This window comes from Cygnus olor, chromosome 1 (assembly GCF_009769625.2).
Source record: "Cygnus olor isolate bCygOlo1 chromosome 1, bCygOlo1.pri.v2, whole genome shotgun sequence".
Classification (NCBI taxonomy): domain Eukaryota; kingdom Metazoa; phylum Chordata; class Aves; order Anseriformes; family Anatidae; genus Cygnus; species Cygnus olor.
The window spans coordinates 172957310-172981985 of NC_049169.1; the positions used below are offsets into that span (position 1 = coordinate 172957310).

The following is a 24676-nucleotide window of genomic DNA, read 5'->3' on the forward strand; positions in this document are numbered from 1 at the left end:
ACTTTAGAAGGATTCAAAAACTGCGTTTTTCCTCCAGCCTGGTAATGCAGATCAGGCACCCCTGCACCCTCTGGACATAGTGGCCATCACTTCATTTAAAGCAGTGCTAGGAATATGTATGCTGCCTAAAGGACCTTCAACCCCGTTCTCTTTGAGAAGATGTAAATCCATAGCTCTGTTCCACCGAAAGGAAAGCTCAGGCTGTTCTAAGTTAGGGTATCTTCAAAACTTCCTACCTTTTTTCCAGGCATAGCTGTTGGTTGATTCCTAGGGGTTCTGCCCAAAATGACCTCATATTCCCCATGTGGTAGGTAGACCAAAAGCCCATCTATCTCAGGTGTCTGCTTTCCATAGTAGCTACAAACTGATACCCTGGAAAAAGTAACAACATGAAACATGAAAACATGAAATAATACCTTCTAATTCTTTCCCAGCACCAACATTTTTTTTTTTTTACATTACAAAACAAATGGATCTAGACCTCTTAAAAAAAAAAAAAAAAAAGAACAGTGAGCCCCTCTTTCCTATTCCAATATGTATATTTCCATGCTGCAATGCAATGCAAAATGATTGAATAATGGAAGCAAGCAGCAATTATTCCTCTCATTAAATGAGTAGTTTCAAGTACATTAATAATTACTCATCCATTTCATATTGTACCTACAGAAGGTAAATTATGAGAAAGGTAAATTACTAGAATGCTTCCTCTATAATCAAGATTAATATTACTTGTTGACAGTGCTTATTACTATCAAAACTACCTTCGTTGAACAACTACAACACTAGTGACAAATTATATTTATACTGCTATTGATCACATTTATTATTAACCATGAAAACAGTAATTTTATTACTCTTAATCACAGTTATTGCTATGCATTTACATGGTGCTTTGCAAACACATGCTTAAATACCTTGGACAAGATTTTTGCTTCCCATAAGTCCAGTAATATTCAACATAATCTGTCCACTGTCTGCTGCAAAGAACTCACTTTCAGATTAAGCTAGACAAAGAATAGACATACAATGATAATTCGGGAAAAAACTGATCAGAGGATTTAGTAGGGAAAACTGAAATGTCAGGAGAAGTCCTGAAAAAAATGTGAGATTTAGTAGCATTCAGAAAAAAAAAAAAAAAATGGTTTTAGGTATGCTTAAGGGAATATTTAATTATCTTTTTTTTTTTTTTTTTTTTAGCACTGTATGTAGAAATGAAGCATCAAAAATAATAAATGATAGTATTAGATCACTTTACACTGCCAGGAGAAAGACCATCATTGCCAAGATCTTTTTTATCTGTATAAATATAATTCAAGAAAAACAATAGCTTTAAGTGTCTCCAGAACAGTAGTGTCTCAAACAGTAAAAGAAAAGAGTAGGTCAGAGGAAAAAAAAAAAACTGTAATTGACATCTATATAGCATAGTAACGCTGAAAAAAAAAAAAAAAAAAAAAAAAAGGCTTAGAAAGTATGAGCTTGATCCAATCAACTTCTGTGGCACAGATGAAAGCATGGTTGTATCCACAGCTAAATCATGTATGTCAACAACCATTTAATATGTGCTGGATAGCATACACTAGATTATGGGCCTTGGAAACAAATGGTTAAGCATTTATGCTTTGTGTAAGGAGATACTTGAATGAGGGAAACGGCACATAGAGACACACAAAATCCTGCAAGTGCAATAACCAACTACACACAGTAGAATATTTCAAAAAATATGAACACAAACTTAGAAATTTTAGAAGCCAAACACTCATTTCAGAAGGTACTCTGAAGGCTCCTTAAGCTATAAGCTTTTATCTGTTTCTGAGGTCACACAGCCCTGACACTGTAAAGATCAATAAATTTTGACTGGGTTATAAATTCACAAAGGTTGTGTACTTATGAGCCATAAGTAGTTTTTCTATGAGGAGTTAGCATGAGCCACTGCAACTTCTGAACCAGAAGCATAATGGAAATAAAAATAAATGTGCTACCAACCCAAGTTTTTGTGATTTTTTTTTCCTCTCATTGATATGTATTTATTGTAAAAAACTCTTGAAGGTCTCCGGCTAAGAACTAATTCCATTCCCCCTCTGTCCCTTGTCATAATCACTAGCCTATATCTACACTACTCAACTTTTTCAACTCACTCAGTGATTTTGCCTAAAATGTGATGGTGTCATTTGAATTCATAGGATCATAGAATCATTGAGGTTGGAAAAGATGTCTAAGATCATCTGGTCCAACCTTTAGCTTAGCACTGCCAAGTCCACAGGTAACAAGCACAACATCTACATATTTTCTGAAGACCTCCAGGGATACTGAATCAACTACATCCCAATGACTCAACTACAGTAAGTCATCATTTACCAAACAACAGATAAACATATATATCTACATCCTCAGGAACAAAAACATAAAAGACACAATCATTCATCCACCTACTAGGATTAAATCACTATAAACAATAAAATATCCCTGTTATCTTTGGAACCACCACCACAATTTTGCTCTAGGTGTTCAGACACTTAAATCTGTATGTATTCCATGCATCTATTTCTAAGGTGTCTAGGCTTCCGTTATAGATGGTGCAGCTTTAGTCAAAAGAGTCAACAGAGCCTAGAGAGATCTCAGACCTCAGCCTAGAGAAGACATGCACATCTGTTCAGCTAAGAGCTGCCTCAGCTCCAACTAACTGTATTAATTAGAGCTCTCTTGACTATATGGGATCTTATATATACAGCTCACATATAGGTATCTGAACTGCAGAGACTTTATGTTAAGGAGTCTGAACCATGAACTGAAACCCACCTTTTGCCTTCTCTATCCAATTTTTTAAACAAGATCAAACTCCGGTTTGTTGGTGCTCTCTGATGTAAAAATGCTATAGTAGGGAAGCCAATCTACATTGAAGCAACAAAGTAGAATAGGATTTGCCGCATAAATTTAAACATATAAACATATAAACAATTGAGATATTAACAAATGAGCTATTCACCCTAAGCTCTCTTGGTAGCATTACAGCACCATTTAATTGATCTGTTTTAGACATCCACTTTACGACAAGAAGAACTGTGTCCTGGAAGTATTTATTTCTCTACATTAACAGTAAGAGAGTTTAGGATACCTAGCTCAAATCTGGACACCTATAACAGCAGTCTGTCAATTACAAACATGAAATGGCAGAGCTGTGCTGTAAACATTTGCACTGTTCTCTGAGAAGCAATGAAGTTTTAAGAGCAAGGCTACATGTGTCTTCTTTTTCAAAACCCACAGATGAGTTAATTGTAGCTTTGTTGTCTGATTCACAGTGGAAATTAGCTAATGTGCAGCCCTCTGAGAATTTAAAATGAGATCAAGTCTTTATTTTCCTACTACTGCTTAAGCACAGACCAAACGGAACAGAACTATGAAATATCAAGTATGGCATGGTTAGACATGCTTTGTGTCTTCGGTGAGGACTTTCAGCCATAACCCTTTAGTTCAGTAGCCAAACACTTTGAAGCTAAAACCTATTTTTTAAAGTACTGCAACACAAATATAACTAGGGAAAGACAATACTCTCCTGGACAAAAGGTTAGAAAAAAGAGTAAGAAAGACACACCAAACTCCCAGTCAACAAGCCTTACAAAGGCAATTCAACGCCATGAAGTTGCTGAGGAGCCTTACAGAAGCTTACTATAAAGTGCTCTTTTGTGAGAGTTGTTACCTTGACTGCTGTCAGCTCTGGGCATTATATAACTACATGTGCTAGTCCTGGGGAAAAAAGAAAAAAAAATCACAAACGAAGCAATATTGCTCCCAAATCTCATAGCTACTTTATTTTAGGCAATTGTAGAGAAAAAAAAAAATGTCTCCTTGAACACTACAGTGCAGATTAAAACGCAAGTGTCAGGTAAGCACAGTTTCATCAGGGAAAGACCAGAAAGATATCTTCTGGAAGTCTGGTCATGTACTTGCCTAGAAGAGGGAAAACTGTTGGACACTGTTTTCTGCTGTGCCGATCTTACATCAAAGGAAAACTTCACAGCATCCTGACTCTGTTCCTGGGCCAATTCCCAAAAGTGGATCGTAGTGAAGCCTGGAGGCAATTCTTGCAACAAGTTGAAAATTATCCCAACAGGCTGCCACCAGCTGAGTACTGCCAGCATGTACAGCATTCTTGTTACTTTTTCTTCTCCATCTTCAGTACGCACCTAATGCTGAGTACTGTAGAAAGGAATAGGTTTGTTTAGCAGTGTCTGGGTTGCAGACAGAGCTTTTGTGGTCATGGAAAATGGAGAAAGCATGACAGAAAAACTGCCAAAATTCAAGACATATGGTGGACAGTTATTGCATTAAATACACATTTAATGTTCTTATTCAAATGATGCAACAAAATATCTCCCGGTATGCATGTGAATAAATTTTACTTTTATGTCTTTGATATGTCTTTGTCTTTTACGTCTCTGATTCTTGTCACAGGAAAAGGCATGTCTGACATATTGTTTTAAAAGACTTAGTGCCTTGTGCAATGTAGTCAAAGAAATCAGCAGGCTAGGAATCTATGGGAATAAAATGTGAAGATCCATGAATAAGTCTTATTTTTTGACCTACAGTTTGAGCCTCCACTTTAACTGTTGAGGAGAGTTATGTGCTGTTTAACGTGACAACTAGATTCCAAGGACCTGAAACAATATAAATGGCTATAGACTAAAAAAAAATTAATGTATGAAAATTTGAAGGAAAAAGAATCCTTGATATGTCACTCTAGGTTCTCAAATAAAGACATACTCCATACATATTTTCTCCTCTATCAGTGCTCATTGACTGACCTTTTTCTTTTCTTAACAAAAAATAAAAATGAAAAAAAAAAAGAAATCTGAAAGATTATTAGGTTACCATTTTACAGATACATGTTCTTCTCAGCAAATACCATCATACTTACCAAGTTACAGTTTTGTTCTTGATTAATTCACTCTTTTACTGTGACCAAATTATTTGCTTCATTCTGGAATAAAAATAAGTAACTGTTTTTGCAAGAACAGCAAAGCAATCACAAAAGGTTAATAAACCATTGTTACTAAAAAAAAAAATAAATAAAAATAAAGTCAATATATTTTGACTTAAAATTGGAAATATTTTTACATAATTATATCATATGCATTAATAGCAGCATATTTCTAGGTCTGATATTTTAATAATAGATTTCCCAATTATTTCAAAGAGAAATTCATCTTCTTTCTATTTTACGTAAGCTAACAAATCAGATACATGATCCCTTTTATATTTCCATTTTAATCTGTATTTAGGTATGTCATTAGTGTCAGAAAAATATAGCTCAAAGTGACTGTAGCTCTCAAGCCAAAAACATGTAACATTTCATATTAATGTCACAGGGCTGTCCACTCATTTTTAGATGATTAAAGTAGAAAGAGGATTGGCTAATAAAGAGCTTCTTTTTTAATACCTCGAGATAATAGTCATGGTTTGAAGTCACAAAGTAGAACATCAACTGCTTTTGTCTGTACAAATCACTTTGACTCATATAAGGTTTTGCCTGAGTCAAATTATGCACAAAAAAATTCTTGTCATAGCTGGAAAAATCTTGTTCAACCTCCTGGAGCACTTTTTCTCTGTAGTATATACCACCTTGGTTGGTATGGAGTAGTAATTCTCAAGAGTACCTTAAAGTTACCATTTGCTCCACTGACACTTTAGAGAATATAGAAGTATACTGTAAATAGCAGATGAAATTCTATGTTGATAAATGCAAAATGTTGCCCATGGGGAAAAAACAATCTTAAAATGCATGTAGACTGATGGATTCTGAAATAGTTGTTACCACTGAGGAAAAAATCTTTGAGATATAATGGACAATCTAAGAAAATGATCAGCAGCTGTCAAACAGGCAAGCAAAATGCTAAAAATGTATTGGAAAAGGAACAGATAACAAAACAGGGAACATAATTATTTCAGTGTTTAATTCTATGGTGCATCTGGATCTTGCATACCATGTGTAGTTCTAGTTCTCACATCTCAGAACAGACTACAATAACCCTAGAAAATGTATGAAGAAAGACAGTAAATGTCTTCAGAGATGTGTGGTGGGTTGACCCCAGCCAGCACATAAGCACCCACCCCATCACTCCTTATGCTCCCCACAGTGGGATGAGGCAGAGAATCAGAAGGGTGAAAGCTCCACACATAGGTTGAGATAGAGATAATTTAAGCAAAGCTACATGCACACAAAAAGCAAAATAAGGAATTCATTCACTGCTTCCCATCAGCAGGCAGACGTTTAGCCACTTCCTGGAAAGCAGGACCTCATCACATGTAACAGTTACTTCAGAAGACAAATGTTATCCCCACTTCCTCCTCCTTTGTCCCAGTTTTTATTGCTGAGCATGACATCATATGGTATGGACTATTTCTTTTGTCAGTTGGGGTCAGCTGTCCAGGTTGCACCCCCCACAACTTCTTGCCCACCCCCAGCCTACTTTCAAAAAAAAAAAAAAAACTAATTGCTATGCAAACTCTGCTCAAAAATAGCTGAAATACTGGTGTGTTATCAACACTGGTTTAGACACAGATCCAGAGCATAGTACTGTATAGGCTGCTCTGAAGACAATTAACTCCATTCCAGCCAGATCCAATCAAGTAAGAAAAGGTTTCTGTATAAAAAACGACTAAACAAAACCAGATATTTTCAACCTGGAAGATCACATACTAAGAGGGATAGAGTGAAGGCCTGTGAATTTATGAGAAGTAAGAGAAAAGGTGAATGAAGTGCATTGTCTACTGTCACAACACAAGCTTTAGGAGCATCAAGTTTAATGATCAAGTAGATGACTCAGAACAAGTAAAGGAGGAATTGTTTCACATAATACTGGAATTTGTAGCTACCAGTTGTGAATCACAGAGTTTGCATTTATTCACAGAAGAATTATAAAGAATCATGAAAGATAAATAAATCCAACAGTAGTTAGTAAATGTAGAGGTATTTTGGTCAGATACTTATTTCCCTATACTTGCAGATCTGTGAAGGTAAAGGAAATATGCCTGGGAAGAATTCCCACATACTCTCCAAATTTATGTATTGTCACCTAGGTATCTACTTTTGATATTTTTGTATACAGGACTCTCCTCACTTTTGAAGATCAGATACCTTAGTTTTCTTTAAAAACAGTAAAGAAGGATAGTTTTAAAAGTAGTGAGGTATTCATTTTAATGACCTTTTAAAACATGACACTGTTTTCTTTCTCAACTATTTAGCCCATTACTCTTTAAGCTGAGTCACAAACAACAGCAAACACATTCATGCCATTCTCATGTCTCAATCCGTTTCCTCTCCTTTCCTTTTTGTATGGAAATATCAGCTTGCTATCATTTTTCTTTTCACATAGTTACATAGTTACCTAGAGCTAATAGGAATAATGCTTTTGCAGAGCCTAGATGAGAACGGGCACATGAGCTCCCTTTATAGCAGTATGACATTGATGCAGTGGACTGCAAATAACATTGAAAAGTTCAAAGTGAATGAACTGAAAAATATCTTAAATTTATTTCCGATCTGGTGGTTTCAGTAGTTACATGTAACAGGGGTAAGCCAAACAATAAAGGTCTTTGTCCCACAGAAGTCAGTCCTAATTAATTCATGAGAGTCCTATGACCTGTGGTATCCAGGATTTCTGTGATTTCTGACCTTAAAATATATGAAGCTCATGGTCTTCTTTTCTTTTTTAATTAAATTGATGTGATTGTTTTGTCCCACATTCTGTTTCACCATAATAGCTACATTCCCTAAATACAGCTAACTGATTTTAAAACTGCCTGAAGTCAATCTGTACTGACCTTGTTATTGATGGTAATGACTGAACCTTGGTTACTAGAACAAGTTTGGGTACTGACTTATATGAGTTTCATATAATGCAATCTCTTCAACAAAATACTTTCTTCCATACACAGTTTCCTACTACTACTGAGTTCTCTGCTTGGAATCCATGACTGAATTAACAAGTGCACTGTGCAGGTAATTGGCAGAGCTCTATTTCTGAAGTAGAACAAGAAGAAAACCAATTTGACGATATATTTGCACCTAGTCCAACCCTCTTTCTGCCCAAGCTAAGAATGTTGCTATTGATTTTAATAAAACAAGTAGACCATCTGACTGCTAGTGATGGCTTGACAGATCTTAAAATGACTACTGACTAGAATTCTAGTTCATTGGTCCAAACATAGTCTTGAGAAATAATGACCAAAAAAGATTGCATGTATGTTATTTAAAATAATAATAATAATAAAATTAAAAAAAAATACAATAGCCAAAACCAAACTAGATTGGAGCTACCCATCCAGTTCCATGCAAAGGAACTTTTATATCCCATAAAACAATCTTCCAAAGCGTTCATCTTCTACTAGTCTCATCAGACAGACAAGAACTAAGCAATTAATTCAGCTGTCTCCCATCTCTAGATCAGGAATAGAATACACGCTAAATGAAACCCGGACAATCATAGCTGTTACTTTACCCTTGGTGCAGGAAAATGTTTGTTTTCTATTGATGTCAAGGCACAGTTTTCCAAAACCATTAAGCATATTTTTGAGAAAGTCCATACCTAATGTTTTAAGGAGAAACAGTCACAATACAAATAATATGTTGTTCAATTTACAATTCTTTTTCTAGACCTTTGTGTATATAAATGTTTCATTTGCAGTAATGTGTTACCTAGACCAATACAAATAAGATCTTACAGAACTTATTCACTTCAGCTAATAATTTCTGATTAATATTACTGTTTTGGCATATAGATCCATAAAATTAAAGACCAAAAACGATCTGTTAGGTTATCTAAACTGTCTGCATATGACTGGTGATTAAATTGCAGACGGTCCTTTCCATAAATGAACAAAAAGCTCACATGTGACTACTGAATATCTTCTTAAGAAGTCTTAATCTGAAGCTACAAAAAGGTGAAAAATCCACTACTTGCTTTGGTAGAATATCAATCCACTCCTTCGTTCATCAACTTATGATTAATAATTTATATCTTACTTACAATTTGAGTTTGTTTGGCTTCATCTCCTATGAAAGGTGTTTTTGCTTGTATCTTTTTTCACTTGTTTACAAAGTCTTTCGTATCACTCTACTTCCCTCTCTGGGTATTTATGCATTATAATCACACCATTTTCTCACCCTCTATTTTAAAAAGCTAAATAAGCTAATTTTCTGAAGTGTTCCACTGATTGTATTATTTTTGACTCTCTAACTACTTGACACTTTTTTTGTACTCTCCAGAATTACTCTGTATCTTTTTGAAAATCTGTGCATTAAAATGATCTCACTATTCTAATTAAGGTCTCAGTAGGTGCACCTATACACTGCATTATACAAAAGAGGGCCAAGGAATGAGCTTAAACACCAGTCATCTACCCTGACTGTTAATTCCTTCCCTGGATATGCTTTGGACTGCTCCAACCTGCCCCTTCAGGACAAAGCTGCTGTAGAGAAGGCCTTAAATAGCATGGATGTGAATTAGTCAGTACACCTTGACCCCAGGGCACTGATATCATCACTAGCTCTCTTTTATTTATCTGCTCAGACAGAGGAATTAAAGCCACAGACAGAAGTAAAAATCTCTAATTCATAGCATCTCAGGATTATTGGCTTTTCTCTCCACAGCTTCATAATGGGAGCTCAAACTTAGTTTTTTATTTATTATGATCACTAGAAGACCTTTTCAAAAGGTTACATTAGAAACCTTTTCAAAGTGCAGTCCACAGATTTTAGCTAAACTCTTCATTTGTCATTTTGAAAGGGCTACATTTGTATCTGGCTGCACAGAGATACATGTTGGTGGAGAGGCCACAGATAAGAGCTCGAACTACCTGTCAAATTTCTGTGTTCCATGCATTATTTTCTACTCCGGCAGTTTGCATGATTCTGCAAAATTTATCAGCAGGGCTTTTATATTTCCTTTCAAATTATTGACGGACATCTTGAAAACACTGGTCCTACCATTAACATCAATGAAATGTAATTAAAACTGTTCTTTTCAACGATCTTTTCCTCACTGATAACAGCTTTCCTAAAACACAGAATCAACATAGAGTGTATTTTGGTCATTCTGGATAATGATGCTCATTTAATCAGCATGTCAATAATATGAAGTTAATAGTTTTACACAACTCTAACTACATTCTATCTACGTAGCTACAAATTTCAATCAAAATATGTATCTGTTGGAGCATGAAATTAAAGGACCTAGTTTCTCACATGGGCTAGCATTAACAGCTATTTCCCTTCTTTAATGTCCTAGCAATTGTTTCAGCAATTACATATTTTATCTAGTAACTGTCTTGTGAAGGTATTTCAGATGAAAATAGAGCTTATATTCTTTCTCCTTCCTTTGTACATGACAATCCTGACCATTAAATGATTGCTATGCTCTCTATTGTAGGGCCATTATCCTTCGTATCAAGGCATAGCTTCAATATGATGGGTGGAGAGCATGTATAGACTTTATCCTGACAGGTGAAAGGGGTTGACTTTATCCCCTCAGGTGCTACAGAGAAATGAATCAGTTTCTTATTCCTGGTATGTATGCTCACTATAGCTATTTCTTAGAGCAGTAAAATATTACTGTTCTTGCCACCAAAATGGTTGGTTTTATTTTTAAGAGATTTTTTTAAGAGCTTTGTACCATCATTATCAACCTGTTGCTATTCAGAGGACAGTTACCTTCCTGCATTGTTATCAAGATGTGCAGCAAGTGGCATATGGGGCTTGTACCTGGGCTTGGCATTTAGTGGCTCTCAGGATAGCTCTCCCGAAAGCATGATTTCAGGCTACCCACTGTTCAGAGTGCTGGCTATGTGGATTTCCTTCTCAAGTGCCCCAAAGTTTGTGCATATTGTTATGGGATGTGGGGCTCTGTAGGATCATGTCAATAAAACTTAGGCATGCCAGAGGTACACTTGAAAGTTTACAGCCTTGTATTGGCTCTTGCATGGTGAGTCTTAGCAGTTCTGCCCTATTAAAACTGGATGTGCAAAACTAAAGCTATATTTGGATTAGGAGCAATTTAGCCCCAGTGTTATCGTCCTAACAACCATTTCTTAAGCAGTGTCTCCACTAACATCATATCTTCCAGCTCTTTCAAGTAAAATTAGCTAATTCAGCAAAAGCTCATTTTTGGCAGTACTACTGTTCATGTAATGGAAGCTTCTGCTATCAATCAAAAATTGTGTTCTTGATGACAATCACTATATTGGCAGAAGCTTTTGTAGCAGACATGGAATAAATTGCTTACACTGTGAAGTGCTTTGACAACCACAAATAGTTTGGGCCTAAATGTCTATAACACTATTGAAATGAGACTTGGACTTGAAAGGCGTTTAAACATTTTTGAAGTTCTTACCTGGCACTTCATGTCAGGATAAACAAAGAAAAACTGAGGACATTACATTTTAATTTTAATAGTGAGCTGGAATACTCCAATTGATTTTTCTTGATTGATTTTCAGCCTCAGTTCAACAGGCAGTCCTATGTGGATGAAAGAGCCAGGGTTTCATTTATCTACTGCCTGCAGCGCTTGATGCTGATTAAGCTGATGATTTACAACTTTGCAAAGTGTAAGTAAAATACTCAAAACATTTAATGTGTATACCTGCCTTAACCACCATAAATAACAGCACCAAGTGGTGAGCAATAAAGAATCAGACCCCAAGTGTCACACGCTTTCTTTCTGAACAACAGAATTAGCATGCTGACCCTTGAATGTTCTCCCAAATTTAGGAAATATTCTGTTCATTCTTATCACTCCAAAGCTCTCTGGAGTTAAGCGTTGTCAGTCCCACAGAAGTTTATGATTTTACATAACACAGAAATTACTGACTGCTTTTTCCTCAAGGATGTTCTTCTAACCTCTATTTTTATTACCATTTGTTCCTAGTTATTTAATGGACCTAGCATGTGTTACACAGAGAGGAATAGACCTTGAAGATAACACTTGCTTTACTGATTCTACAAAAGTAAAGGAGGAAAGAACATGATGTATCACATAGGCCCAACAGACCATATAAATAGAAGATCACATCAAACCAGCATGTTCTCTTTACTATTGGAAAAAGCTATATGCAAGCAGCTGGGAGACATTAAAGGATAAACACTTTATTAGTGTATAGTGCTAAGTGTACATTCCATGGCCTTAACACTTTATGATGTGATCAAACAAAATGTCACAAGCAAAGCAGAGATGAGCTACTTTGGTACTTGGCCAAAAGACCTCCAAGGAACACATAGCTACCGCGGGAAGCAATATTAGCAATTTATGGGATGCCATTTTTCTCTGAGCAAGCATTGAAATGTTATAAAAGGGGTGACTGCTTGCAAATTGTTGTCAGTATGTGAAGCAAAATTTGATTTCTGAGAACTTGTTCAGTGCAAGAGTCTTATCTTAGCACCAACTTTGTGAATTAGTTTTACTTATGTAAATTTACATGACTTTTCAGGCAAGCTTCAGTTCACATCAGTTTCATATCAATTCTGATCAAACTTGATGTGCAACAGGACAGAATGAATCAAAATCAGGCAAAACTAAGAATGGCAATGCAGTGGAATCACTTTTAACAAGTAATAGAATAAAGAAGATTACAATCTGAAAATAAAAATAATTAAAAAAAAGATTATATAAGGGGAAAAATGAGTCAATAGGTAGATTATACTGATTTTGTATTGTAATATTTCTGATTAATATGAGCTATTTTCATAATAACATTTTGATCACCCAAAAATTGCTGGGGGGGGGGGGGGAGGGGGGAACGCAGAAAATTGAAACATTTTAAAATGACAGTCTGTTGTGTTTTTTTTTCCAAATTATATTTTTAAACATATTAATTTGATGGTTCCAGTCTCTTGCACAGTTACCCAATAAACAAAGTGTCCATCCAGCATATGCAAGATCAAGGTTCAGAGTTTTCCATTTTGCCCACTGTTCAGACCAATACTTTTATTCCTGCCTTTTGGAACATTCTGCAAAGGGTCACGTTCAATTTCTCCCATGTACAAAAAGAAATTGTATCAATAGCAATTACATGTAGCATGGATCGTGAAAATTAATATAATGCTCAACCTATTAGGTAAATGTCTACTTTACAGGGCCACTTGGTGTGAGATTTCATGTAGCAGCTTGCCACAGAAGTAAATAGGGAGCTTCTAGAAAGCGATTCACCTCATCATAAAGTAGGAAAAAGATGCAGGTTATCCTTACATGATTTAACTGTATGATGAAAATACAGAATACTGTTCACCAACATTTCATTGTCTAAATATATATGTCAACGTATGTATCTTAAGTCTCATAGTATCTTAAGATACCAGTTGTGTCAAAGGAGATTATAGCCAATACAGAAAATGGAACCTATAGAGCGGTTCAGAGCTAATTAAAGTAGACAAATTGTTTTATTTTGCCATGTTTTAAAATAACATCCCCAGAATAATAAAATAGGTATAAAAGAGACCATCTTATTCTACCTGGAATCTGTTAAGATCTACATTTTCTTTAAAAGAAAAAAAAAAAAAAAAGGAAAAAAAACTTTTGCTTCCAATCAGATCAATTTTTTGATTTGAAAACTAAAAATAAATTACTCATCAATCACTGTGCTTGATAGTCTTTCATCTAAATACAAGATTATCATGTTCTTTGTACCAATTCACTTAAAAGATTGTTGTATTTTGGTTTCAAGATCTACAGCTTTGTACCTATTTGCAAAGGTAGTTTGGAAGAAATTCTTATTCTTTACTTCATTACTAATTACTATGGATTCATTTTTCGTACTAAAATCAAAAGAATACAGATGTATATAAACCTGATTTTGTAATGAGGTGGGTTTTTTTGCTTAAACTTTCTTCTACAGATTGTAAGCAATGAAACTAATTTGATGAAGGGCTTTATATGCTTCATGAAAGTAAATGACAGCTTGCTAAGGCACTTTGTTGGAAGCTACACTTGAATTATGATTATTTTTTACATTCATTGACATATTAACAAAAAAGATGATAAAGTGCTGAGATGAAAGACTAACTTAATTCCATGTCATCTATCCAACTACTTGGGGGATAAATCATGGTTTCTCATTATATGGTATTTCTTTATGACTATTAAATGAAATAAACAGTCAGTTTAAAAGCAACTTTATAGAAAAAACTCAGAGATGATGAGCAGCAAGTTGATCTTGGTGAGCACATTTCACCTTATGTTACTCGTGGTTCTGGTAAAGACACAAATAGCTGAGTCTGATGATATGTTTTGATGTCAGTGCTATCAAAAAGAATCCTTTAACACACTGATTATACGGTAGCCAAGCAGTCTATTGATAATAGGTTTAACGGTGCCTTTTGACAGCCTTACGTAACCATCTCATTTGGTCAGAACGTATTCGCAAACCAAAGCAATTCATATAAAGACCTTTCCTCCTTGTTCCAGCTTGTTTACTCTCATTTAGTCACAGTATTCTTCTCCACAAATTGCATTTTTTCCTGTCTTTAGGATGCCTGACTTTTTTTATTAAATCTCAGTAAACATCTCAGTTCTTTTATTCAGTTTCTTCTTACAGATATCACTTTTGACATCATGTCACTGGGTCCACTCAGTGTTCTGTTCCCTGCATCTCTTAATTAAAATCCTTTCTACTGGTATGCCACAAAATTCAGTTCTCTTCCATACCCTGTTTTTGTTGTTGTTGTTGTTGTTTTTTTGTTGTTGTTATCTCAGCATAAGCTGTTATACTAGGGCATAACTTTTTGTATCATATGATGACACAATAATTTGGTCTTCTTTCTATGACTTGTTGACAAATCTTATTTCCATTTTATCATAGATAAAAGCAAATAAGTTGGCCCTACTGATATGAAAACAAAATCATTACAGGTTAGCAATTAATTTGCCCTGAAAAATTATTTGGTTTCAAACTTCTGTTTTTTCTTAAAGAAGAAAAAAAAAAACAAAAAGAGAGAGAGCAGGAAAGGGAAAGGGAAAGGGAAAGAGAAAGGGAAAGGGAAAGGGAAAGGGAAAGGGAAAGGGAAAGGGAAAGGGAAAGGAAAAGGAAAAGGAAAAGGAAAAGGAAAAGGAAAAGGAAAAGGAAAAGGAAAAGGAAAAGGAAAAGGAAAAGGAAAAGGAAAAGGAAAAGGAAAAATAACATTTCAATTTCAAATGCTCATTTAAAACTGAAAGATTCATTTCCTCTTGTTTCTTAATCAGAATACTGGGCACATGTGTGTGGTTTTATTTGTTTCATTGCCACTGTTTATCTCAGATGTTTGATTCTTTGTTGCAACAGGATGCTGCATTGGCTTGGCTGATTCTTTTATCCTCCATATTGATTAATAAGTGTTTTTGAGTTTGTCTTTCTAATTCAATCACTCAAAAACAGCAGCTTTTGCAAAGGCAAGCAAATGAGTTGACTAGGAAATTTTAATACTATGGTACAAAATACCTAATTACCAATGTGTAAAGTTTCTCTTCTGAACTTAGAGATTCAAAATTACAAGTCCCTGACCAAGATACATTCAGAGAACATGCTTCTGGTCTCACTGAGAACAATACTTGACTAGGAATCCCAGGATTTGAGAACTGCTTCCATTTTGGGCGCCACTTGGTGGCTACTACTTTGATTCAAAGCAGAACTCCTCTTGGAAAGGGACCCAGCCCAGGGCAGAGATGCAGCAATCTACTTGCATACTTCCAATAATATTAATTAAAGGGCAAAAATGAGCAAATAATTTCATACTATATACTATTGCTCTGCATGGGGAATCTCATAGCAGGTGAGATGGTATACGTGCACCCCACCCCAAGCACCAAACTCTCAGTTGCTGTCTTCTGTTCTTGGGGTCAGCTATCACCTTCTTTTCTCTCTGATTACCCTATTTCAGGATCTTCTGTTCTATTCTAGAACAATGTCCTCTATCCACAACCATACAGAAATACTGTTATAAGCTTTGTTTTTTATATGTACACCACCCTACCACATCTGCACCTTACACACTTTGTAAAACCATTCAATTTCTGTTGCTTAAAACAACCTGTATTAGTATGATATTTCAATGACTTAGTAAAAATTATTTTTTTTTTTTTTAAAAAAAAGGAAGAGTGCTGGGCCAGAATATGTGACCCACCAGCGGGCTGACAGCTCTCCTTACAATACTCACCAGGCTCTGCGAGCATCAGCCTGAATTTGTGCTTAGGATCCCATAGGAAGCAGAAGAATGAAAATTTATGCCCAGAGAGTCAGCCTCTCTTTTTCCTCTAGACTGTGGGACCAAAGCACAATGACCCGTGCTGTTGCCTCCTGTTGCTATGTCTCTTGATTCTGCTATAGGGCCAACCCCTTCCCCTAGAGGGAAGCTGCAGAGATGGTCTTGAATGCCCCTGTGCCACTTCCCATGGACACAGAATCACCAGATGTGGGAGGTAGAAAGGCCATTTCCAAATCATAGAGAAGGAATATTGAAGTTAAGCCTTTTGTCAGCACAACAAGTCTGGGAGCAAGATACACATTACACCCTCTTCATTTCATAGCAAGACCATGACAGCTTGCTGTTACCTCATACCATGCTTCTGCACTCACTACACCAACAGATTTCCTGTATGAAAATCAGCACTGCCTTGATATCATGTGTCAATCTGCAAGCCACTTAACTGAGGGTACTTTATTTCAGTGTGGTTCAAGTAAACTGAGGCAGGACATACAGTAAATGGAGAACAGTGCCTACACTGCCACGGCATTAAGAAAACTTCCCCATAAAATAATTGTTATGTCAAAAAAAGCCTTTTCATCCATGTCCTTTTGAGGACAGCAACCCTGTGACAGTAATGTTTGGCATTAATCAACATAGAATGACGACTAGTTTCCCCCAGAATGGATGTATACTGATGTAGTTGCTGGAGCTGAGAGCAGTCTTTGAGAAGTTTTAGAATACCATAATGCATTCAGTTTTTCAAATACTTCTGCACCATGTATTTTCCCTTTCATAACTAGTTACCCTCAAGAACTGCCACATGATAATTCTGCATCTAGAAAATTCAGAGCTTTCTTGGGTTTAAATGAAATCTCAGTGATGACATTTCATTTGACAATTTACAGAGAACTATCTAGCCGAATTCAGTTTATTATTTATCGTCTATACCAGTGATTTTAATAGTGGTTTGGAAAATGTGTTACAAAGAAGGAGGAAGCAAAAAATATGCTTATTTGTATAGGAATTATGTATCAACCTCACAGTCATCACCGTTGCATCATTAACTAACTCCTTGTGAAAATAGCTGGGTTTTTTAACCATTTAGAAAACATGAGATGAATCACACTCTGGCAGTTTATCCTCTTCCTTTGGAGGCAGAGGATCAAAGAATAATGATCCCCCCATCTAGCTTCTAAGTAGACAAAAGTGGCTGGAGTGAGCACACCCTTAGCAAACTTTCTCTAGATTCAAAAAATCAAAACTAGTGTAATTACTTCTTATCGCATTTTGTTCATTTCTCTTTAAAAAACATTGGCTACATGTCTTTAATATTACAAGTGTTATTACAATATTACAGAAGAATTCATTATCTGTTAACTATTTTCTAAAACTGCTTGTGGGAGAATTTCTCACATGACATTTGCAGTCTAAGCCAAAGAGTCTCGTATAAGTGATCATTTAGGCAATGGGGAAAAAAAAAGAGAGATCTTCATCTTTGTAACGGACACTTACTTGCCCATATACTATAGGAAGAACCTTATGTAGATGAGTCTTACCTTGTGTAGATAAGACTTACAAATGAATCTAAACCTCAGTGATCATATCATGGCTGTACCTTTGTCATCTGTATCTACAGGACATAGGTACTCACCAAGTATATTTATTTTCTGTTCATTTAAGTGAACTGTTTCTGACAAATATATATTCCATTGCTGGAAAGTTGCAAAGAGATTTGTTTTTTTTCTCTCTGATGAGTTTTTTAAACTTTTCATACCATTAAATTCATTTAAAATGAAAATGTTTAAAAAGAAATAAAGCCACCTGTACTAAAATTTGCTGTCAGTTGCTGCCTGTTTTTCAAAGTATTGGTTTAGATTTTGCATGGGAGAGAGAGCTAAGTATTTTTTCTGCTGAATATAATTGAATAGAAATCATAGCTATAACTACATGTCTGCTCCAAAGTCTCTCTAACACAAAGGAGACAATCTCATTTAGGATTCATTTTTAAGCATTTCTCAAAAGTCTGCCTTTAAGTAACGATGGACTCTTTCAGTGATAATTGAGGCTAAATTTGCAAATGTGACTTCTGTATCTTTATACAAATGTGCTTAAGTACATCTTACTTTCAAATAACTTTAATTTGCAAGTGTCAGTTTCCACTTGAAATTTGGTATCTGGCCATTTGTATGTAGTTGTTCATGCAGCTGAGAGCTTCCAGCAAGAGATGGTTATTTCTGCAGCTTTCTGTGTGTAACAATGTGATATCACAGTAGTGACCCTTACAATTTCTCTGATATTTTAAAAGATTCTTACACAGAGTGTTGCAGAACTACAGCCTTTAACCAAGATCCTTCATGCCTCTAGAGACCTCTGTGGTATGATAAATCACATCATTTCTGTTAGTATGATGCTACTTTGTTTTGTTGCTTCTGTGTTGGGACAACCAACTAAAACCTACTGATAGGTTTAACACCCCATGCAAAAAGACATACAGAAAAAAAGCAGAACTAACATCTCCACATGTCAGCTGTTGTAAAGCACTATTTGCCTGTTTATCACACCCTTTTTCACATAAACCAAAAAAAAAAAAAACTTTACAAAAGCTTTACTTTTTTTTCATTCAGTGATTTTTTCCCCTATCCCATCACATTCATGACCCATCAGTCAAGACTTCCAGCAGTTTCAGAAGGCATATAGTAATGTAGATGAAAAAGCTGCTGCAATGACAGATAAAATTGTCAAGAAACTTGCACGCATTAAAAAAAAAAAAAAAGAAAGCATTCATTCATCTTTCTATTTTTTTATTCATTCCATATAGACAGCTATCTTCCATTTTTGATCTTGAAGTTTAGAGGATTAAAAATAACGAGGGAAAATGCCATTATCTTTCTGCCTGTGAACTTCATTATTTAAGATAATGGAACTATGTCTTCCACAGAGGTTACTACCTGTAGTTCTGTTCTTGTTATCTGCATTTGCTGCATTGTAATGCATGGGGTTTTCAAGAAAACATTTAATTGCCTTATTTAATGTGCACTAGCCTGCCAGTCCAAAAAGCCAAGGAAAATATTCGATGATTACTGAAGTTATTTACATCAATTATTCTGATCTTTACATCATCAAAATATTTATATCCTAAAACCAGCATATCCTGCTTAACTCAAAGTCTCACTGCAGTCAGACTGTCACACCTCAAGAGCCAGCATAGGTTTCCACAGAAGTGTAATAAAGAATCAGAACGGAAGGAAAAGGTTTACTCACTCACCTGAAACACTGTGCCATGCTATGCGGCACAGAATCACCCAGTGACAACTTTTAAAACATGGACTAGTCTTGAGGAATAGTTCAAAATATTAGTTAGTTGAAAGCAGTTGATAAAATAGTTCCTGGATTGCTAAGTTTGATAATAAAACTAAGTTTATAGCACCTTTAAAACAAAAATTTCTGTAAGAACTAAAATAACAAAGCTTGGTTACTGTGTATGACTGCAGAAGATATCAAAAGAAACAAATATTTTAGGATTGAAATTTTAAAAGTGTATTATTTTAAGATATCTATGTCAAACTGTAATGAATCAATCAGCAGATTCACACAATAGGCTTGCATGCCTACCACACAACTGAAGTATAAGCTTTATTTCTTAGAAAATTTGGACAAAACAAACAAACAAACAAAGAAAACAGAGTAGCATCTTCCAGTGAAATTATTGTAATCTCTTCATGCAAGACGTTGTTCCTGATTAAACGGGTGGTATATAATGCAGAGAGGAGAATGAAAGAGAAATGTGGAACTTTGCTGGTGACTGGCAATTCAAAAGATTCATGAAAATTCAATGGAGAAAGGAAAAAAAATCTAAAAGGGGAATGACTACAGACTGGTTACCTGTGGACGTTATCAGCACAAATGGTGCTTATCCATAACAAAAAACTTGCACTTGCTCGCACTGCACATGTACAGTTTTGGCAAAGTGCTTTATATATCAATTATTCTTTGAAGAGAATAATTTTGAAATATTACTATTCAATAATATACCAGCCAATATGGCTAAAAATATAGAAAACAGATTTAATAAACCATCAGTTGAACAAATATATATATGTATGACAGAGCTCAACTACTTCCAAAAAATGTATCTATTTAAAAAAAGAAAATAACAAAATTTTTCTTTCATTCTTCTTTTCCTAGAAACATTGATTAGATTTTGTAACAGCATTTTAATATCAAGTGAACACTCCTGGGATACATGAGCAATAGTCAAAGGAATCCCATAATGGAGGGCATTTATTTTACCGTGTCACAGTGAATTGCAATTTGGCCATCAACATATTAAATTTGAACATTCATGTACATACTGAGAATTACATACTTGCAATAACAGAATTTTTCACCTAATACTTGGAAACTAATTTATATTTCAAAAGACAAGTGGCTCACTCAAAAAAATATTATTGCCCCCTAGATCAGAAAAATGCATAAGCTGATATATCTTTTTTTTTTTTTTTCACAAATTGAATATATCTTAGAAATGTAACTTTTCTGCCAGGCACTTACTGACAGAACACAGTTTTTCCATTTTTTTTTAAAGCTAAAAAAATAAAAGTAAGTGAATAAAAATATTTACATAAATATATTTTATAATTAGGGGAAAAAAAATCAACGGTATAACATCTTGGAAAATGCATGTATTCTCTGAAAAGCAAAATACCTTTCAGGATATACATCCAGTTTATACACAGGGAATATAATAAGCTCTTTTTCTTTAGCTGTATGTAACTGCTCAAGTAGTGAGCTGTTACTGAAACTCGAGTTCAGCAGAGCCCAAGTGGCAGACAGTGTGTTAATGATTTTTTAATACAACTTACTCTGACTTCATGCTATTGGGTTAAGAGGTCCCACTAGGGTCTGCCCAATTTGATCATGTGTTTTCACTCCCTGTTCTTCATGTTGACCAGGTTGATTAACTCATCCCACATTCTCACTATATCAGATGTGACTTGGACTAGCCATGAAGTTCCTTGCTATCTCGGCTTGCTGTGAGATCCTGCTCACTGTGTTCTGTGCTAGTCCTTCCCACTGTCAGTTTCCCCACTAGCTGTGTGCATTGCTCAGGCCTGCTAAACCAAATGACATGCACATCTTCACATCATTTTGTTTCTTAGGAGTGGTATAGCTGTGAAGGGGGAGCACAACCAGCCTAAGTAAATCTTTCCTTTCAAAAAAAACTCACTGAACTTCCTGCATTCTCATATATGTACTACAAAGCTGTGCCATCGGATTAAGGTATCTGTTTCTCTCATTTTACATGGAGAACAGTAGGCTTCTCTGCATTTCACCATCTTCATAGAATCATAGAATGCTTTGGGTTGGAAGGGACCTTAAAGATCATCTAGTTCTAACCCCCCTGCCATGGGCAGGGACACCTCTCACTGTACCAGGTTGTTCAAATCCCCATCCAACCTGGCCTTGAACACTTCCAGGTATGGGACATCCACAACTTTTCTGGGCAGCCTGTGCCAGTGCCTCACCACCCTTTAAGTAAAGAATTTCTTCTTAATATCTGCCCTTTTTTGGGTAGATCTTAATCTCACATTTTCTTCAACTTTTTAATTGGCTTTAACAGAATCACCTTCAGATGTTTCAAAGCCCATAAATCAACCTGTTCCAGTGTGCCTATTGGACTGTTCTGGATGAGTTTCCTTAACAGAGTTTGAAAACCCTTACAAGCTTCCATGTCAGTGAAACTCATGCAGAAACCAATCTTCTTCCTCAGACTTCAAGCTGCCAGGTTTACCCAGGCTCATTCTTGAACTCTGTGGGGAAAAAAATGCAGCTAGTCTTTTTAAAACTGGTACTTTCTATGGAAATTAACAGGTATCAGAAGGTCTTCAGGTGATTTCAGTTTTGTCAGTTGGCTGGAGACATGTAAGTACAGTCCAGATTCACAGGTAGAGATGAATTTCACTATGGAAATGCATATGGAAACATAGTTATGATGAAAGTTACTCCGAATTTTGATTTATATCAACTGAAACAAGGAATATGTTCACAAGTTGTGTACTGAACGATAAACTTCTGCCAGGTAGCTGTTTTTATCTCACTGCCATCTTAAGAATAATCATGTGAATTAAAAGGCAAGGCAATTTAGTTTTAGAAAAAAAATGAAAGCTATATAAATCAATATACAAAATGCACAAAAATATGAATCAATTTCTTGCGTGAAAGACGTCTTATGTCACCAGATGAGTAACCAAGCAATGAAACCATGAAACCACTGTTGCAAAATGATGGCTAGAGCAGGAAAATGAACTTCTTCATAGTGTCATGCCACCTGGACGGCACAGCAGAAAATACTCTTTTCATCTTACACTGAGTCCAGACACTCCATAAACACACTTGATGTTGTTTTTCTTTTGGTTTATGCTCATTTTTTCTCATGACTATTTTTTTTATTATTATTATTTTTCTCACCTCCTCCCTCTCTGAACAGTTGTAAAAAAAATTAAAAAAAATACTGCTGATACCTTCATGAATGAGGATATCATCGAATATTCTTGCTGCACAGGAATTTGTACTGAGGGGATAAAATCAATAACAGGAAAAAAAAAAAGTGGACTCATGGTGTGAAGCATGCATTTAGGGCATAGTAATAGAAGCTAAATGGGTACCCTGCAGCATCCACTTTGATTCCCAGAACAAACTTAGGCATTTTTGCCTGTTTCAGTAGAAATGATTATCAATAAGGCAAGTCCTCTAAGCTGAAGAAACAGCTACATGCTCTGCTGCTGTGTTTTGAGGATGCCTGCAAAATGGTGGGAAATCATTCTCTGAACTCTCTTGTGAGCTCACGGTATTTCACAGAGACCATGCCTCTAAATGTTGTCTGCTTTGAAAAGCATGCCGTGCCTTCAATGTCTAGCATACTTGCTCTCATTTTGGGTTGTGCTCTACGCTATTTTTCTGGGCAAAGGAAGGATGTGTTGCCTAAATGAGTACAAGGTAGGTCCTGAAGTTTTAATTTTTTTTCAATACACAAATGTAGTTAAATCAGTTATTAAAAAACTACAGCTTACAATATTAAGCCAGTTGCCCAACAGAAATATGCTTGGCTACTTTTCAACTCTGCAAGAAAACCTTGCAGCAATGACTATGCAGCTGGATGAATACTCAAGCTGACATGGTGAGGCTTTTGAAAAAACTTAGCCACAGCTTTCGGAGTACTATCCCAAAATGGATGAGACAAATACTTGGCTGCACATTAGGTCTGCATCTTTCACCATTCCCCCTCTGTCAAAGGACAAGCAGACAAACCTCTCTGCTGACAGTCAGTTTAAGTAAGTATTTTCACCAAACCTTTGGCAAACTGCTTAATGAGCTGGACAGAGGAACACCTAGGCTGGTTTTGGAACAAACAACACCATTGGAATGCTGTTTATTTTTTACTTAGCAATAACACCAAGTGCTATGCACAATTGTAGGTGCAAAAATATCCTCAACAAAAAATTACTTCAGGTTTTCTTACTATCTCAGGTACACAATAAATCTGAATAAATCTGTGACCATACATATAGACAAATATATCTTTCAAATTTTAATAGACATATTATGATCCTACATCCAGTTGGATATAAGGTAGTGTAGATTATCTACAAATTACCTGAGTTTGAAAATGCACCATGTTAGGAATTTGATAACTCATCAGTTCTCCTCTCAAGTGGAAGAATTAGAAACATATACAGAAACACATCAAACCTCCATATTCCCTCTACTTTAGGCCAAGCTTCCATTGTTCACATTCTTCTTTTTCACTGAACTTCCATTGGAGAATATTTGCACTGAAGTTAGAAAGCTAGTGACTCAGTATCCCTTATCAGTCGATTAAAGAAAGAAGCTCCTCCAAATAGTGATATAAAAGTACTTAAAATGGGGTTCCACTATAAATCCTCTGGATTTATGAGCAGCCAAATAAATAGATAGATAAATAAGATCTGTTTGTACAGAAAATTTACATCCTGCAACAATATTTTATCTTATTTGCTTCATCCAGGATGGGAGGAAAAACAACTACAGAACTGAAAAAAAAAAAAAAAAAAAAAAAAACAGAGAAAGTAAATGCTGAGAACAGATGGCTGGTATTAAAGGTCCAAGTCAGGTCAGGGCTTTTGGCAACACTGTCTCATCAGAGATAATATGTGTTTACATGGCTTAGAGAGAGTTTTGGTATCCTGGGTTCCTCAATGACAGAAATACAATCAGACAATATCCTTTCCTATTTTACAGAAAAACATGCTGGTGCATAGCTCTGAGAAACTTATACCCCAAAAATTTCAGTAGACAAGATAGTTTCCTGAGATTCCCGTTCTTATCCAAACATAAGCTTTCTCTGACACTAGCTAGAAGCAAGAACCATTACTTTCCAATGAAAGTCTTTGTATCTTCCTGATTGCAAAGAAGCCTATGTGTTTGGAAAGGAGG

At 35.6% G+C, this 24676-nt stretch overlaps 1 long non-coding RNA gene across 1 annotated transcript; it reads right to left on the minus strand.

Annotated features, from left to right (window-relative positions):
- Nucleotides 1-242: 242 nt before the first annotated feature.
- On the minus strand, nucleotides 243-19537 carry LOC121063572. Its single transcript, XR_005816065.1, has 3 exons — nucleotides 19470-19537; nucleotides 4913-4975; nucleotides 243-372 (listed from the first exon to the last, which is right to left on the minus strand). It is a non-coding gene; the product is annotated as an uncharacterized LOC121063572 (long non-coding RNA).
- Nucleotides 19538-24676: the final 5139 nt, after the last annotated feature.